Genomic DNA, 19,465 nt, shown 5'->3' on the forward strand with positions numbered 1-19,465 from the left:
GGACCAGGGCTCCCCCTCTAGAGGCTGGGCCCCAGGGGATGGGGTCCACAGGGCTGAATTCGGCCCGGGATGGGGGCTGTGTGGCCCCCTCCCATTATTTATTTATTTATTTATTAAAGGAAAAGGCTGGGCCCCGGGGGATGGAGTCCCTGGAGCCGAAATCAGCCCAGAAGGGGAGGCGCTCGGTCCTCCTCACTTTAATGTATAAAATTTTTTTTTTAAAAGGCCGGGCCCCGGGAGATGAGTCCTCGGGACGAAATTGGCCAAAGAGGGAGGGTCACATGGCCCCCTCCCCCATTCAAAAATGGGCTGGCCCTAGGGAGGGTGTCCCCAGGGCCCATATTGGCCCAGGGAAGGGGTGCCGTGCAGGCCCTCCTCCCTGAATAAATGTAAAAAAAAATTGAAAAAACCCTCCGGCAAGTTGACGGAGTCCTGGCCCCCTTTCACCACCACTCTGCAAATGTGCCTCCTGGCGCACAACCAGTTGGGGGATGAAGTTCCCTGGGCTGCAGAGCGTCCTTGGGGGCAAACAAGCCCTCCTGTTACCTCCAGTAAGTCACAAAGAGCTGGATTACTGAAATTACTTTGGAGGCCATGCCCCCTTTCTCCATCACTCTGCAAATGCACCTCCTGGTGCACAACTGGTTGGGGGATAAAGTCCTCTTGGGGGCCAAGAAGCCCTCCTGTTACCTCCAGTAAGTCACTTACAGAGGGATTCCTGAGAGCTGGTCAGAGGCCCCGCCCCCTTTGTCCATCACTCTACAAACGCGACTACTAGTTAATAAACCATAGAAATTCACTTAAAAAACCAAAGGTTACAGGGACGATATAGTTAGGAAATAGAATTTTTTTAAACTTAGTAATTCACAGAAAAAAACAAAGGTTATAGGGATGTTATAGTTAGGCTCAGATTTCACTCGTACAAAACTAGTGAAATTCAGCAGTCATAGCTACCTGAGCTAATTATAATGGGAAACAGCCTTTAAAACGTGGTTTTTACCACGTTGTACCTTTACCATGCATTTTTTACTATGCATGTTTTTAGAACACATATGCTTTTAAAACATATACCTTTATCATGCATTTAAGGTAAGTTTTGGGGTACTGGGGGGTCTCCCCACAAATACATTGTTTACATACATAAATATATACGAGGCGGTGAGTGTGCTGCCGGCCCACAAGGGCGTGACTGTGCTAATTAAATAAAGGGAGGCATCTGGTACTATGGCTTGTGGTTTTTCAATGCTGCCAGGAAGAAGGGCGCAATGCCCGAAACGCGTCGCAGCTCGCATTGGATGGTGAATGGTTGCAGGCACTCCCTTGTGCAAAAAAGATTGTTCCGAGTGCTTCCCACAAAAGGCAAATCCTTCAGTTTCAGATAATTCGGCCCGCCAGGTCGAGGGAAAGCACCACCGCGATATCGCCAGCGGGTCCGTGGCTGTTTATTGGGGCAGCCGAATACGTGAGGAGCAGTTTTGCACCATGAGGAAGTCTCCTGCCACCTGTGACATCTCACTTACCTGCGTGTTTTAAAATATTTTTCCACAAAGAGGGACTACCAGACCCATGATGCTTTACGAGGCGGTGAGTGTGCTGCCGGCCCACAAGGGCTTGACTATGCTAATTAAATAAAGGAAAGCATCTGGTACTATGGCTTGTGGTTTTTCAATGCTGCCAGGAAGAAGGGCGCAATGCCCGAAAACGCATCGCAGCTCGCATTGGATGGTGAATGGTTGCAGGCACTCCCTTGTGCAAAAAAGATTGTTCCGAGTGCTTCCCACAAAAGGCAAATCCTTCAGTTTCAGATAACTCGGCCCGCCAGGTCGAGGGAAAGCACCACCGCAATATCGCCAGCGGGTCCGTGGCTGTTTATTGGGGCAGCCGAATACGTGAGGAGCAGTTTTGCACCATGAGGAAGTCTCCTGCCACCTGTGACATCTCACTTACCTGTGTGTTTTAAAATATTTTTCCACAAAGAGGGACTACCAGACCCATGATGCTTTACGAGGCAGTGAGTGTGCTGCCGGCCCACAAGGGCGTGACTGTGCTAATTAAATAAAGGGAAGCATCTGGTATTATGGCTTGTGGTTTTTCAATGCTGCCAGGAAGAAGGGCGCAATGCCCGAAACGCGTCGCAGCTCGCATTGGATGGTGAATGGTTGCGGGCACTCCCTTGTGCAAAAAAGATTGTTCCGAGTGCTTCCCACAAAAGGCAAATCCTTCAGTTTCAGATAATTCGGCCCGCCAGGTCGAGGGAAAGCACCACCGCGATATCGCCAGCGGGTCCGTGGCTGTTTATTGGGGCAGCCGAATACGTGAGGAGCAGTTTTGCACCATGAGGAAGTCTCCTGCCACCTGTGACATCTCACTTACCTGCGTGTTTTAAAATATTTTTCCACAAAGAGGGACTACCAGACCCATGATGCTTTACGAGGCGGTGAGTGTGCTGCCGGCCCACAAGGGCGTGACTGTGCTAATTAAATAAAGGGAAGCAACTGGTACTATGGCTTGTGGTTTTTCAATGCTGCCAGGAAGAAGGGCGCAATGCCCGAAACGCATCGCAGCTCGCATTGGATGGTGAATGGTTGCAGGCACTCCCTTGTGCAAAAAAGATTGTTCCGAGTGCTTCCCACAAAAGGCAAATCCTTCAGTTTCAGATAATTTTGCCCGCCAGGTCGAGGGAAAGCACCACCGCGATATCGCCAGCGGGTCCGTGGCTGTTTATTGGGGCAGCCGAATACGTGAGGAGCAGTTTTGCACCATGAGGAAGTCTCCTGCCACCTGTGACATCTCACTTACCTGCGTGTTTTAAAATATGTTTCCACAAAGAGGGACTACCAGACCCATGATGCTTTACGAGGCGGTGAGTGTGCTGCCGGCCCAAAAGGGCTTGACTATGCTAATTAAATAAAGGAAAGCATCTGGTACTATGGCTTGTGGTTTTTCAATGCTGCCAGGAAGAAGGGCGGAATGCCCGAAACGCGTCGCAGCTCGCATTGGATGGTGAATGGTTGCAGGCACTCCCTTGTGCAAAAAAGATTGTTCCGAGTGCTTCCCACAAAAGGCAAATCCTTCAGTTTCATATATATATATAAAGATAAGCGTTCCTGGCTTGCTCGTTATCAGCAACGAAAACAGGTACAGACCACAGCGTGCATTTTCAGTGCAGGTTTAATGCATCCTTATTCAGCTCAAATCGTACAGCAAGTGCCCGGCATGACGCGTTTCGACAGCAGAACGCTGTCTTGATCACATGACGCCCCTTGGGCCAATCCTCATTAAATACGTTTTTTGGATGTTTAAAAAAACTGGCAAAACATTTTTTCTTCATTCAAATGAAATAGAAGAAATACTATGATATGTACGAAATATACTGACATAGTGAAACATGTAACAATAATTAATATATAAATAATGCAAATGCTTCATGAAAAACATGTCAACTTAATATATCATGGTTGTAATTACCACATAAATGACCAGTTTTAGAATAAAAGCTGAAGAATAAATCATTTTTCTTAAAAGAGAAAAAAATGTCGTAGAGATGCTGCCACATTTCTATGTACTATGCATAAATGCATAGAATTAACTAGCTAGTATAAAGTGCAAGGGGTGTTTTAAAGTGCAAACCATAGCCAATCATCATAGAATGAAATAAGTTAAATATCAAACTGTAGACAATGACTAAAGATAAAAGACATAAAGTGCAAGTGCATCAGGCTAAAAGTGCAAATACTTCGCTAAAGTGCATATCATTCATAATCATACAGTAAATAGAATGACATAATTGTATGATGATTATGTAAGAATGTCAAGATAAAGTGCCAGTGCATCAGTATAGCTTGACGATAATAAAATACATAATGACATAGTGAGAACAATAAAAAGAGAATGGAGAATGGATATGGGAAAGATAAAAGACATACTAAAATTGCTCATGTAGCTACCCCCAAACCTTGCCCAGTAAAAGCCAAGTAAAACCACAGGTAAAATCCGGAGAATCCCGATAAAACCAGTAGTAAAACCAAGCTAAAACCAGACACAATCCGGGAATAAAAAACATGAAGCAACACTAGAGAATACAAATACAGGCCAAAACCTCAATGAGTAGCAGGCTGTAGGAGAACAATCAGATTTCACAACTAAATATTAAAATTCATAAAAAGTTGTGTAAATCCTCTCCTGTGTTTAAACCATTAGGTATTTTGGTATCAAGTGTCAGTATGTAGTAAGACTCCAACTGCCTGAGCTTTTTCTCCCTATTGCCACCCCTTAATGACCTAGGTACAGAGTCTATTACATAATAACTCAAATCTTTGAGGTCATTTTTGTGAACATATTTGAAATGTCTGGCCACTGGGTAGCTGGGATCTGAGTTCACAATGGCTCGTAAGTGCTGTAATATGCGATTATACACTTGCAGTTTGGTGCTGCCTACGTATTTTAATTTGCATGAACATTCCAGCACGTAGACAGCATACTCTGTCCGGCAGGTTAGCAGAGTTTTGATTTTCAGAGGGTTAGACTCAAATGCTGTAGTGACTGTGTTGGTATTTTTCCCAAACTTACATGCTCGGCATGAGCTGCATTTGAAAAATCCTGTTCTCTTGCTGAGCCAGTTAGAAGAAATAACTACTTCAGGACTAGTTCTCACTAGTGCATCTCTCATGGAGGGTGCACGTCTAAATGTGAGAACAGGTAACTCAGGCACCAATTGAGACAAAGTCAAGTCAGTTTTGATAATGGGCCAGTTCTTGTAAATTATTTTCCTAAACTGTTTGTCCTGACAGCTAAATGTAGTAATGAGTCTAACCTTATTATCGCTACTGATAAGTTCAGGGTTGGTTTTAACTGGAGTGTTGACATTCAAACTGACTGGTACTTCAACATTAAGTATCTGACCATTGGCTTTGTCCATAGCTATAGTTAGATCTTTGGTTTTATAACCTCGTCTCATGAATCTTAGAAATGCTTCTTTTTGACAGAGCGTGCGATCATTTACAGAATTACAAATACGTTTTATTCTCAGAAATTCCCCGTAGGGGATACTTCTTATCAGATGGTTGGGGTGCAAACTGCTAGCGTGAAGTACAGCATTGCCTGCAGTACTTTTCCTATGTAATTTGGTGTGGATTGTATTTTGTTTGATATATATTTCCACATCCAAAAACTGCACAGATTCATTGCTAATAGTTGCAGAAAAATTCAAATTCAAGTTGTTTATGTTGATCTCATTGACAAAACGACTAGCAGACTCCATTGACCCCTCCCATACAACACAAACATCATCAATGAAACGCCACCAATGTTTAACATGAGTGTTGTACAGCATTCCGTGGGTGGTTTTGAGGACGCGCTCCTCCCACCAGCCAACGTGAAGACACGCGTAGCTGGGAGAGAAGCACGCCCCCATCGCCACCCCACGCAATTGCTGATACACTTCTTTGTTGAATAAAAAATAGTTATTATGCAGGCACATTTCAATCATTTTCACCAACATTACGTTGTGTTGATAGAATTCAATGTTACGCTTGGATAAAAAATATTGGACTGCTGTTATTCCATCCGAATGATGTATGCTCGTATAAAGGGAACATATATCCATGACAATCAGTACATACTCTTATTTCCATTTAATTCCTTGGATTTTAGATAAAAATATTCACTGAAAAAACCATAGGTTTCACACACGTTATAGTTAGGAATTAGCATTTAAAAAACCTTGCAAATTCAATGAAAAAACCATAGGTTTCACACATGTTATAGTTAGCTGGACATTTTACTCATAAAAAACCAATGAAATTCCCCCGTTATAGTTAGTGCAGGCAACTATAACTCACGCGACCGCAATCCTCTGCTGATGCTAATACTGTATTTAGACACTTATTTGCCCATGTCTTCTTCCATTAAATTTTAGCTATACATATATTACAAATATTTTTTTTTCATAAAGACACATATGTCATCAGCAGAGGATTGCGGTCGCGTGAGTTATAGTTGCCTGCACTAACTATAACGGGGGAATTTCATTGGTTTTTTATGAGTAAAATGTCCAGCTATCTATAACATGTGTGAAACCTATGGTTTTTTCATTGAATTTGCAAGGTTTTTTAAATGCTAATTCCTAACTATAACGTGTGTGAAACCTATGGTTTTTTCAGTGAATTTGTACGGTTTTTTAATTGCTAAGTTACTTTACGCCGTTCGTGGAGTGCGCGCCCACTTAACGCAGTTCGTTCCGTGCGCGCACGGTGCGCTTCGCGCACCGTGCGCGCACAGTGAGCGCGCGGTGCGCTTCGCGCACCGCGCGCCCACTTTACACAGTTAGTGCCGTGCACACACGGTGGGCACGCGGTACGCTACGCGCACCACGTGCCCACGTTACGCTGGATGGGCCATGTACGCACGATGCGCTTCGCGCACCGTCCGCACACGGAGGACATATTCGGCGCTTCGTTGTGAAATGTTAAATATTAAATGTTTATTTTATCTGTTGTGCAATGCACAAATGATGCCCTACGGGCACCTTTTGCACACGGGGTGTGGGAAATTGTGGATCATTTTTTTTTTATAATTATTTTTTAACGTACGCATACAGTAAGCGTAATTGCCGTTTTTTCGAGAAAATTTAAAATTGAATTTTTTGCCTTGGGGGTTCTTTTGGGACACCTTAATCAAGGCTAGGTGGTTAGGAGCTGTCTAACCAGCCCCTTTAAATGTTATCCACCTTTGTTTTTCCTCCCCCCCTCAGAGTGCGAGAGAGAAAATGGCGGCCGCCGCTTCCTGGTTTCGACCGATTTGAATGTTTACTAAGATCTAACAGCCAATCAGAATCGCGCTCGCGCACGGCACCGTACGCGTACGGTAAGCTTACCGTAAGTGCACGGTAAGCGCACCGTAAGCTGCCACAGATATATATATTGATTTAAATGCTATTTTCTCAGGAACTACTGAACAGATTTGCACCAGACCTACAAAAGGCACTTCCTTGACCTGTAGACTACCTCTCTGCCAAATTTCAAGTAACTCTGTTCAGCCGTTCGGGCTGTAGCTGTGTCTAAAGGTCCTATGGAAAAATGCATGGGAAAAACGCGTTTTGGGACCCCCCTTTTTTCTCAGCCCCCGCTTGATGAATCCCCCCGAGACTTTCAGGGTAGGAGCGGAGCGTAGTGCCCCATTAGTTTTGAAAATTTCGCGAGGATTCGTCGACCGGCGCCAAAGTTATTCCAAATAGAATGTTGCGGTTTTCCTATGGAAACAGGGTCCTAACTATAACTACCTACTGGCGACCGCCAGTAGGTAATATATATTTATATATATATATTGCACAGAAGTTCCTCTCCACAAATCCACGGAAAAGAAGACGAGCCACACCAGTCTTGCTAGAAAAGTGTACGTTTATTTTACACAAGGGGCAGAAGACGCGTTTCGGCTGACAAGCAGCCTTGGTCACATGACCTTTCCGGTGAACCAGGAAGTATATAACACATTTGTAATTTTGGCACGTCACAGCGTGCATTGAGTGAAAGTGAAAACAGACCTGGGAGAATAACAACAATTTTGCAGTGTCGTAGGAGTGTTTCAACTATAGTAGTTCATGGACAAAAATGATACAATTGTATTATCGACCCATAATATCATTAATTCCAAATTAATTGTTGAGACAATAGTAAAACGAAACGCTTCGCAGCTCGCATTGGATGGTGAATGGTTGCAGGCACTCCCTTGTGCAAAAAAGATTGTTCCGAGTGCTTCCCACAAAAGGCAAATCCTTCAGTTTCGTATATATATATATAAATATATATCCAAAATCCGCAAACGCTTCTTCCGGACAGCTGGCACCCTTGGAAAGTGGAGTACACGCCGGCGAAGCAAACGGCAATACTATCGTCAAAGTACAAAAATACGTGCGCTCTCAGGTAAGTAAACGACACATCCGAGTTGTAGTAGTGATCAGGTTTATTCCATAACGCGTTTCGACTGCGTCCGCAGCCTTGCTCACATGGAACCGTGTACTGGAAAACTAGATGCAAATGTATACACAGGACACAACTTAGAGGGCAGTGGAGTCAAAATAGGACTAAGAGAAAGAAGGCGTCCGCCATCTTGGAAAGGTCAACATTGGTAAACATAGTGAAAGGCAAAATGCAAAGCAAATTCACAATGACGTAATGTAAAAACGACCAACAGTACAATTGCACGAAAGAACATACTCCACTGTTACATATGTAATAGGTTAAATGACCGCAAAAAAGTGTATGGCTCGAAAACCAATAATATATCGTAGCACTTGTAGATGACTCACAGTAAACTTAACGTAAAATGAATACCTAGTGGACTGCGAGCCTCGTGATCCTGCGTCTTACATAATTGGAAACGCTAGGCCAGTGTGGAAGCACTGCAAAGTAATAGACTTCCGCTCTGCATGGAATGGTGGCTGAGTAGCCAGACAAAGGGGGGGGGAGAGCTGGACCCCTTACGAGGTATTACAATAAAGGATGGTGTGGTGATAAGAAAGAGTCAGTGATGGCATAGTCAACTGAGCAGTGGTTGCAAACCAATGTCATGTCAGTGCGCGTTGCACGAAGTGCAAAATTGACCCAAACATAGTTGATGGGCAAGCGAGTCCATGATCTGACGTACATGCATAGTGCTCATACAGTGCAAGACATCTGGTCTTAAATCATGAGGAATAAAATAGGCAGTGTGCCAAGATAAGAAACAAGTTAAGAAACATGTTAGAAAGACAGTGATGAGCAAGTGCCCTGGGTCAAAAGATAACCAAAAACCACTTATCCTGCTGCTCTCAAAGCCCTTCTTGAAGTGTCCAGTTGTGAATCAAGTGCCCCAATTCTATAAGTGAAGGTGAAGACGTGACTCCGAAGAGAAGGTTAGGCACCTGTGTGGTGATTAGGTGCCTTCCTTATCTCCTGCAATTAAAACATGAGATAAACATTAGCTGACAAGTAGGAGAAATATTCAAAATACCAAGGCAAAATAAAACACAAGAAGGTACATCCTAGAAAATACAAGACATCCCCAGTAAACTGTCGGAACGTAAATAATTACTCTTTTTTCAGATGTATTGACAGTTCCTCGTCCTGGTTCATCCCGCCAGGGGCCTTAGTTTGGAGATCTACAATGTATTTAGACTCTCTCTGTCTGAGTCTGAGTGTCCTGTTACCCCCTCTGTGATCTAACCGGACTTGTTCCAAAATAAAATACTTCAGTAGTGAGGAGTCAGAATAGTGTCGCTCTTGGAAATGTCTCGCCACCGGGTATTTGGGGTCTTTATTGGTGATGGCCCGCTTGTGTTCAAGTACCCTTTTCTTGGCCATCAGGGTAGTGCTGCCTATATAGTACAGTCCACATGGGCATTCTATCACATATATAACGAATGTGGTACTGCATGTGAGGAACTGGGTTATTGCTCTCTGCGTTAAGTGGGCGCGCACTCCACGAACGGCGTAAAGTAACTTAGCAATTAAAAAACCGTACAAATTCACTGAAAAAACCATAGGTTTCACACACGTTATAGTTAGGAATTAGCATTTAAAAAACCTTGCAAATTCAATGAAAAAACCATAGGTTTCACACATGTTATAGATAGCTGGACATTTTACTCATAAAAAACCAATGAAATTCCCCCGTTATAGTTAGTGCAGGCAACTATAACTCACGCGACCGCAATCCTCTGCTGATGACATATGTGTCTTTATGAAAAAAAAATATTTGTAATATATGTATAGCTAAAATTTAATGGAAGAAGACATGGGCAAATAAGTGTCTAAATACAGTATTAGCATCAGCAGAGGATTGCGGTCGCGTGAGTTATAGTTGCCTGCACTAACTATAACGGGGGAATTTCAATGGTTTTTCACGAGTGAAATGTCCAGCTAACTATAACATGTGTGAAACCTATGGTTTTTTAAGTGAATTTGCAAGGTTTTTTAAATGCTAATTCCTAACTATAACGTGTGTGAAACCTATGGTTTTTTCAGTGAATTTGTACGGTTTTTTAAATGCTAAGTTATGTATTTTTTTTTTTTTAAGGTTTTTCACAGTGCGCGTACCGTACGCGCACGGTGCGCTTCGCGCACCGCACGCACACGTTACGCAGTTCGCAGAATTTTTCCGTTTCTACCGTACGCGCACGCTACGCGCACTCCGTGATTTTTCGAAACAAAATTAAAAGAAATTTTGGCCCTTGGGGGTCCTTCTGGGACACCCTGACAAAGGCTAGGGGGTCAGGAATTGTCCACCCTGCCCCCTTTTCACGTTCTCCACCTTTGTTTTTCACCCCCTCAGACTGCGAGAGACAAAATGGCGGCCGACACTTCCTGGTTTCGACCGATTCGAATGTTTACTAAGATCTAACAACCAATCAGAATCGCGCTCGCGCACGGCAGCGTGCGCGTACGGTAAGTTTTACCGTACGCGCACGGTGCGCGCTTATAGATATATATATATGCTTTTAAATGCTATTTTCTCAGGAAATACTGAACAGATTTACACCAGACCTGCAAAAGGCACATCCCTGACCTGAGGACTACCTCTCTGCCAAATTTCAAGTAATTCTGTTCAGCCGTTCGGGCTGTAGCTTGGACTAAAGGTCCTATGGAAAAATGCATGGGGAAAACGCGTTTTGGGACCCCCCCTTTTTCTCAGCCCCCGCTTGACGAATCCCCCCGAGACTTTCAGGGAAGGAGCGGAGCGCCCCACCTATTTTGAAAATTTCGCGAGGATTCGTCAATCAGCGCCAAAGTTATTCCAAATAGAATGTTGCGGATTTCCTATGGAAACATGATCCTAACTATAAGTATCTACTGGCGACCGCCAGTGGATAAAATATATATATATATATATATATATATATATATATATATATATATATATATATATATATAGAGAGAGAGAGAGAGAGAGAGAGAGAGAGAGAGAGAGAGAGAGAGAGACATAATATGTGGAAAACACGTTTTGGGACCCCCCCTTTCTTCTTGTCCCCCACTTCATGGATCACCCCAAAACTTTCAGCACAGCAGCTGAACCAAAAAGGGGACGTTTTGTGAAAATTTCGTGAAGATCCTTCAAGCTACGCTAACAGTTTTGGCAAAACAAAAAAACGCTTTTAGAAACTTTGGTCCTAACTATAACTACCTACTGGCAACCACCAGTAGGTAATACATGTATATATATATGCATAGGGTTCAATTGGCATTTCAAAATAAATCCAGGTTGTATCACATTCTATGCCAAGACCTTTGCGCAGTCACTTTGAGTTTACCATACTTTATGAAAATCATGTTAGCATTCTGTCAAAGAACTGGGGACAAAAATCTAATTTGGAGGTGCTCCAGCAGAGATGTGCACATCAACGCCTCCAATCACTGCCCTCCTTCACACACCTAGGGTGATTAATAGCATAAAGCCCGTAATATAGCCAGTCACATACAGCTGCGTCGCAGGTGCTGTCTATCACAATGTAAATACACACACCCCAGGGTCCTGTGGCATAATGATGGTCATTTGTGGATAATGTCACCTAGCAATAAGGGTAGTAATATGTGGCATACTGTGGCCACCCATCACATAATGGTGGCCATCCACTGTGTAACACTAACCCCCGGAGAAGGAGTGGTCATTGTTATCATATTGTAAAAACAACAGTTGATGGACAGAATGAAGAACAATGTCATACATTCACCCCAGTGCAGAGATCTGGGCCTAAAATCATCGTTTTTTTGCTCACCATGCCATTCCAGTTTGAACCCAGCCATGTGCAAATCAGTCTTGACCCTGTGCCTCATGGGAACAGTCCAGCCCGAACTGCCAAGCCAGGTCCTCCCTGGACTGGAAACATGCATTCTAGTACCGGTTTCGGGGTTTCACCCCTCTTCAGCCAGGATAGCTTGAGTCCAGTGGCATGGAGAGCACGGGACCCACCTCTGGGCATACCAGTCCCACTCAGGGTGACAAATGCAAAAACAACAGTTGATGGACAGAATGCAGAACAATGTCATACATTGACCCCAGTACAGAGATCTGGGCCTAAATCCATAGTTTTTTTGCTCACCATGCCATTCCAGTTTGAACCCAGCCATATGCAAATAACTCTTGACCCTGTGCCTCATGGCAACAGTCCAGCCCGAACTTCCAAGCCAGGTCCTCCCTAGACAGGAAACAAGCATCCTTGCTCACTTTGCCACTGGATTCAAGCAAGCCTGGCTGAAGAGGGCAGTGAGCCCGAAACCGGTCCCAGGATGCTTGTTTCCGGTCCAGGGAAGACATGGCTTGGCAGTTCGGGCTGGACTTTTCCCATGAAGCACAGGGTCAAGAATGATTTGCATATAGCTATGTCTGAACTGGGGTGGCAAATTGAGCTGAAGAATGATGATGGATTCGGCCCAGATCTGTGACTGGGGGTGAGTGTTTGAAAAGTTTCAGCACTCAGTCCATCATCTCCTTGTGTTTGCTTTGTTCGCCCTAAGTTGGCAGGGTATGCCCAGACGTGGGTCCCTTGCTCACTTTGCCACTGGATTCAAGCTAGCCTGGCTGAAGAGGGCTGTTAGCCCGAAATCGGTCCCAGGATGCTTGTTTCCAGTCCAGGGAAGACATGGCTTGGCAGTTCAGGCTGGAATGTTCCCATGAGGCACAGGGTCAAGACTGATTTGCATATAGCTATGTCTGGACTGGGGTGGCAAAGTGAGTTAAAGAATGATGATAATTCAACCCAGATCTGTGACTGGGGGAGAGTGTTTGAAAAGTTTCAGCACTCCATCCATCATCTCCTTGTGTCTACATTGTTATCATATTGTCAGCATCCATGACATGATGATGTCCAGCTCTGGTATAATGCTGGCACTGGCATGATGGTGGCAACTCTTGGTATAGTGTGGCAATCCATGGCATGAGGGAAACGGCCTTTACAACCGGGGTGAGCCATGCGTGCCGATTCCCCACAAGCGGAACGACGCTTACCTTAACCACGCATATGCCTTAACCACCCACAGGCGTGGTTAAGGCAGTGCGCGGTCTAGATGCGTGGATGGGCGGGCACAGGAAGAGGAAGGATCGGGAGACGTGGACGTGGTCTGGTGAGTGGGGCTGGAGCCTGGTTTTGGAGGGTGGAGGGCTAGTTTTTAAGGGAGGGGGTAGTTTTTAGGGCTTGGGGGATTCGGGGTTGTTTTCAGGGCTTGAGATTGTTTTTAGGAGTCAGGTTGTTTTTAGGGCTCGGAGTTGTTTTTTTTTTTAAGCTCAGGTGGGTTGGGGTTGTTTTTAGGGCTCGGGATTTTTGGGTTGTTTTTAGGGCTATGGGGGAGTCAGGGTTGATTTTACGGCTCAGGGCGGGAGGGCTGGGGTGTGATCTTTAACACACATGTCCCATTACCAGACATGCTTTACCACGAAATTGCGTGGTAAAGGCATGCGTGGTAAAGGAATACGTAGTTTAGACGCATTAATTGTTCGGGCAGCTTTGTAGAGGAACGGGTGATTTAGCGATGCTTCCCTCTGTCATACAACCATGGTATGATGGTGTCCAACCTTGGTATAATGCTGTTCTTAGGATAACAATGTTTTTGCACCATAAGCATCATAGGTTTAATGGTTACATATGTGGGAGGCAAGTAATCCTGTATTCTTGATGAAATTGACAAAAGGATGTTTGGACACCAAGCATTTATTTACTAAAAATGTTTTTTTCAGGATGGTTAGAAATCTACAGAACTTAGGCCACAGGACTCTGATTCATATATGTATGTTGGGCATGTCCAATGTCCAGTTTTTGGGGATTTGACATGCTCAGCGCTGGCAGGCCATGGCATGTTTGAAGCACTACAGCTATCAATATGTACCTTTCTGAGTGTGGGCCCAGATGCAAAACCTAATATTAAGTGCACCTGCTACACAACAATAGTAATACTTGTACTCCCCCCCCCCCCTCTCCCACAACCCCCCAAGACTAACCGCAAAGCATGATGGAATCCACCCGGAATGCACTCCGCTCGCATTGTGTGCCTCTAAAAAGGTGCCACCCTGCCAGCCATCTATCAGACGCAAAGTAAAGTATTCTGTCTGTGCCCTCCCCAGCTGCCGAAGAACCCAGCGAGTTCGAGTTCAGCGACGAGCCGCATCATGTCCTGAACAAACAGCATCGCCCTCCAACGGCCCGCCTTTGTCCCTCCGACCGGGCCTGGCCTGCGCGCCTGGCACTTGGTAGCCATGAAAGGACATTCGGCAGGTATGCACCGCTAAGCTCTTTTTATTTAATTTGCTGGAGGCCGCCGTGCCGCTAAAACCAACATTCCCACACCGACGCCGCCCACTCACTCTGTGTTTTGGGCCCATTTTTCCATAGCTGTCAAGGGAATTATTAGACGCGGGATGTGCTTGTTTCTTTAGGATTTTCGCGTCCTGCGGGGGAGACGTAAGGAAAACATTTGACAGGTGTGCGCTGTTTGCTCAGATTTGTCTAAAGTTTGCGTGCGTGAGCTACGGGGCCTTGCGTGCGGTGAGGTAGATCAGCCTTGGCCTGAAGGGGAAATTCATAAAACAGGGGCGAATTAAATAACAACTGGTCGCAGGAAAATGGATTAAAAATCATGTGCTACTGAAATTATGCGGCCGTGGAGCACCAAATTATGCGCCAGGATTTAATTACGCAGCGTGTAAAGGCTAATTATGCGGCATAGTATTGCACATGTTTTGATAGCATTTTATTAACTTTTGTAATGTTTACATATGGTAATACTGTCTGGGCAAATATTCCACTTTATTAGTACCACTTTAACAACCAAATACAGAAATAACCAATTAAAAGATGACCAATTAACATTTGCCCAGGCTCATCCACTGCGCGCGAATACATGGCGCCAAGTTTCCGTTTGAACAAAAAAAAATGTGTTAAAATCAGCAGATTATTCGGCAGAGGATGGATTATGCGGCAAATCTATAGTTATGCTAAAAAAAAAGTTGCAGCTACAGAATTCCATAATTCCAGTGGCCCCGGCTATAGGGTAAAGTACCAGCAAGGCTGTCTTTAGAAATTTAAGAGTATGCAGAAAATGTTCGCCATGTGCTATCTGATCAGCGATGCTGCATACTTCCCTGAAAAAACAAAGAGAATGCAAAAGTAACGTTTTGCAGCTCCTAGGACTAGCGACAAGCCCATGGGCGTCGAGTCACTAAAATGCCCGGGATAGCGGAAATGAGGTCATGCGCCCTTTGTCCTCTGAGGATATCGGTGAGATGACACTATTCCCCTTCCCTTTGTTTCTCAACATCCTCCTACTAGCTGCTGAGGAGATCGTGAAAAGACAAACTATTCCTTCCACTGACGTTTGAAGTTTAGACCAAGGGTGGCAGGGGGTCTTCCAAAGTGCAAGCCGGGGGTAGCAGGTTCTAGCCCTCGCTAACTCCAGGTGACATCTCCTCATCCAGACTCCATCAAAAGCACTAGGACCATTACTAACAAATTACCCAAAGCAATCTAGAAGCCTAGAGTACTCAGAGACCACTATCGGGGGGATTCCGTTACTGGCTCGCCAAAGCACAGATGGGAAGCAAATATTGCAGGACAGATCCGTCCTCCTACTTCACGGGGTGGGACAGCCACTCCTGCCTTTTTCTTGGGGTAGTCACTCTTGGGTGTAACTCACCTCCACTTCTATAGGATACTTTAGCCAATCCCAGGTCTGCATGAATAACCACGTCTCTGTTCCTATACAATCTTGATGTTGCTGACGTGGATGAGACGTAATCAGCCATTCCACTATAAATGTGCACTGGACACCAACTCACCGAGTTGCTAAAGAGACCTGACTCTATCACAGTCCACATCTATAGGTCCCGACTAGCCATATACTCTGAAAATCAGTTGGAATCTTCTAGCTTTCAACGTCTCATAACAGCTGCGCACGTCTCTTACGTCAAAGCTTCCCTCAGATCCATAAGATCTCAGGCCATAAGATCTCAGGATGGACGACCTCTTGTCAAAGCAAACACAAGGGTACGATGGACGGAGCGCTAAAACTTTTCATTCTTTAGTTCACTTCGCCACCCCAGTTCAGACCCAGCCATATGCAAATCAGTCTTGACCCTGTGCCTCATGGGAACAGTCCAGCCGAACTGCCAAACCATGTCTTCCCTGGACCAGAAACAAGCATCCAAAGGACCAGTGTCAGGGTAACACCCATCTTCATCTTCAGCCAGGATAGCTTGAATCCAGTGGCAAAGGGAGCAAGGGACCCACGTCTCGGCATACCCTGCCAACTTAGAGCAAACACACGGGGACGATGGACGGAGCGCTGAAACTTTTCAGACACTCACCCCCAGTCACAGATCTGGGTTGAATCCATCATCATTCTTTAGCTCACCTCGCCACCTCAGTTCAGACCCAGCTATTTGCAAATCAGTCTTGACCCTGTGCCTCATGGGAACAGTCCAGCCCGAACTGCCAAGCCATGCCTTCCCTGGACCGGAAACAAGCTTCCTAGGACCGGTTTCTGGCATTTCAGCCGTCATCAGCCAGGATAGCTTGAATCCAGTGGCAAAGAGAGCAAGGGACTCACGTCTGGGCATACCCTGCCAACTTAGGGCGAACAAAGCAAACACCTCTTGCCATAGACATCATATAAATCTTCGACTCGAATATAAAGTAATCTCAAACATAATCATTGGGACCTGCGGAGCCAACTGCGATGACGGTACACTGTACACCGTAAACTGCATGCCTAGCTCTCACACTCCTCATTCATCACACCGATAAGCCTCGCATCCTAAAACTAAACAAGAGCACCTGTCCGATCACTCATGCATGACATGAAAACACCTCCCACAGAGGCTCAAAACCCAGATAAGTCTCCCAGCGACACGCCCCGCACATTGTAGCAAGATACCTGTGTGGTTAATCGCTTTAGCAGCCCGATAGGGGTAAGAAGTCCTATAGAAATGCTACAATACAATACACTGGAGCACGTGCAGTAAACATTGAATCTAGTCACATGGACTGTTGTCTGCCGGTGGGTTTCCCCTGCCGACAGAACACAGCGCTCAGCTCCCAAGATCACGTCGCTCAGCGCCCAAGATCACATGGGACTTCACGTGAATAGGGAAGCCGCCTACAGAAATGTGTTCCACCGACTCCTCGTGGTTCCACTGATAGGTCTCCCTGTTACCTGCTAAAGTGCTGGGAGGGGCAGCAGAGGGCCTGTCCAACTTCAAGGAGTGGTGCAAGAAGTCTCCACCCCAAGGGGAAGAGGTTGTTAGCAGACTGGAGAGTTCCAAGTTTTTGTCATCGAAGGGGGGTTAAATAACAGAGGTCACCGCCAAGACCGAATGGAAAATCGAAGGTAAAGAAAGAAGTCCAGCAACTCCTTATGAACAAACTTCTTCCATAGATTCCATGACTCTAGTCTCCTGAGGCGCTCACCTGATTACTCACCGCCGGCTACTTTTGTGCGCTTTTCTGTGCAGTAACATCTTTACTCCCCTGCTTCTCCACACTGCCTGGTACCTACAGTGGTCTGAACTATGACAATATGTTGTTTTTAATGGCGGAACTATGATACTCGGTTGTTAGTGAATTTTGAATTTTTACTGCATGTGATATTACTGATTTTCTTACTACTCTGCTCACAAACTCTGTAAAGCGCTCTGATACCTGCCAGGCTCATGTTCGCGCTATATAAAACTTTGAAAATAAATAAATAAAGGTGGAAGGGAGGAAGAAATAGGCTGTGGGTGTAAGCTGGAGTAGAGATGAGCAGGTTTGGGAGATATTTGGGTGGATTTGCATTTTATCAAGACAAGACACACATTCCTGTAAATACCTGTTTATTAGGACGCTTCTCTAAGTAAGTACCAACAACACAAACCTCAGCGCCTGCAATCAGGCTCAAGCAGCACCTGGAGTCAGTTACCAAGATTGGCGCTATACGTCACAACTGACACATTCCTGCACCTCATCATTTCAGGGCAATCATTGATTACTCATCGTCTTGCATACATCTCTCCTTTGTGGTCATGTCTATATACCCAGCATTACGATTGTTCAGCGCCGAGGACTTTTCACAATTTTGCAGATTCTGTTAAAAATACAGGGTCCTGCCGCAGCTCTTGGATGTGGCAGCCTGCTCGCGATGACCCTGCGGGATCTTGAAATATTGCCACTCAGCGAAACTTCGCAGTACTTTAGCATTTTTTGAAAGAAAAAAAAACGCATTTTCAGAAAATCCAACCTGGCTCCTGTTTGCCTGTACCATGTGCACTTCTACCTGAGAACCAGCAATGTTGACGGTTCTCACAGAAAGCTGGACATGTTTGGGCAGAGTGAGCCATGATGCCTTTGTCAGGGCAGGTTTCACTACACTGCAGTGAAACTCTACAGTGCAGCTGCGCAGGCGGTTGGTAACATCTCCGGGATTTAAAAGAAAATAATGGGCGTAAGTGGCGTATCAAGGAAAAAAACACGGATTCACAGGAAGTGAGTATTTTGCTCGGTTTGCTGTTTTATCAAAATTGTCAAAATGTAGTGCTCGGGGTGGGTGTGCGAGCCGTCGCTGCTCTACCTTGATGTGATTGGCAGACTCAGTGGTTCTGTTGATGTTCAAATACAATCGCACATGAATAAGTAGGCTGTTTGCCAATTGGATGCGTTCGACGTGGCACGTTAGTTTAAAAAACAAGTCCTTTCTCAGATTGGATAAAACCAGACCGAGTACACCCTCAGCTAGCAAGTTACACTGAAGCCACAGGCACTAGGCGCTACCCTTTTACCTGCGGTAACGTTAAAGGGGCCATGATGTCACAATACACTCAAAGCCCAAGCAGACACCATAAAACAAAGGAACGTTCCAGAATGTCTGCTGCTGGTAATGGTTAGCGATTCATTACGGGTAAAGAGAACTGTGTTTTCTCTGCTTTGGCTGGCCCCTTTAAAAAATGCCTGGTCTTATGTCTGATATGGTCAATGTAACACTAACTGTGATGTCCATGTATAATTCTTTTTATATTCCACTGATGTGTAGCCTATTGTAGACCCTTTCCCAAATATGCATATATTTTCATGGTTCGCAAATTAATTAAAACATGAAAAAATGAAAATAAAAATAGAAAATTAAAGACTTTGGCCCCTTCACTTCCTTTAGAATGCCCTTTATAAATGAACGTAAAAGAGGAAGCTCCTTTAGCATGTATTCACAAAGCCCGCGTGGCATTGGCTGGCTGGCTGCTAGCCTTTTCACTTTACCAGAGTCTGTTTTGTTGTGTATGGTTTTGCAAAACTTTATTTTTGGGTAATCTGTCAGGCCCTTATCATTCTTTAAAAAAAAAAACTTGGCTAAGAGCATAAATATTTTTGGGGTCGCAGTAGTCGCTGGCACTTTTTGTGTGGTTCTGCTCCTTGTAAAGGGAAGAATGGCGTCACCCTCAGTGAAGTTAGCCAATTGCTGAAGTGGGCGTACCCATT

At 45.0% G+C, this 19,465-nt stretch overlaps 1 protein-coding gene across 1 annotated transcript in view; it reads left to right on the forward strand.

Moving 5' to 3' along the window:
* Window positions 1-18,349: 18,349 nt before the first annotated feature.
* Window positions 18,350-19,465, forward strand: part of NOTCH1 (notch receptor 1) — a 136,873-nt gene continuing 135,757 nt past the window's right edge. The window contains exon 1 of the mRNA XM_085612969.1: window positions 18,350-18,481. The gene's annotated coding sequence lies outside the window, so the exon portion shown is untranslated. The remainder of the gene's footprint in view (window positions 18,482-19,465) is intronic.

The sequence above is a fragment of the Triturus cristatus genome, chromosome 1_2 (assembly GCF_964204655.1).
Source record: "Triturus cristatus chromosome 1_2, aTriCri1.1, whole genome shotgun sequence".
Classification (NCBI taxonomy): domain Eukaryota; kingdom Metazoa; phylum Chordata; class Amphibia; order Caudata; family Salamandridae; genus Triturus; species Triturus cristatus.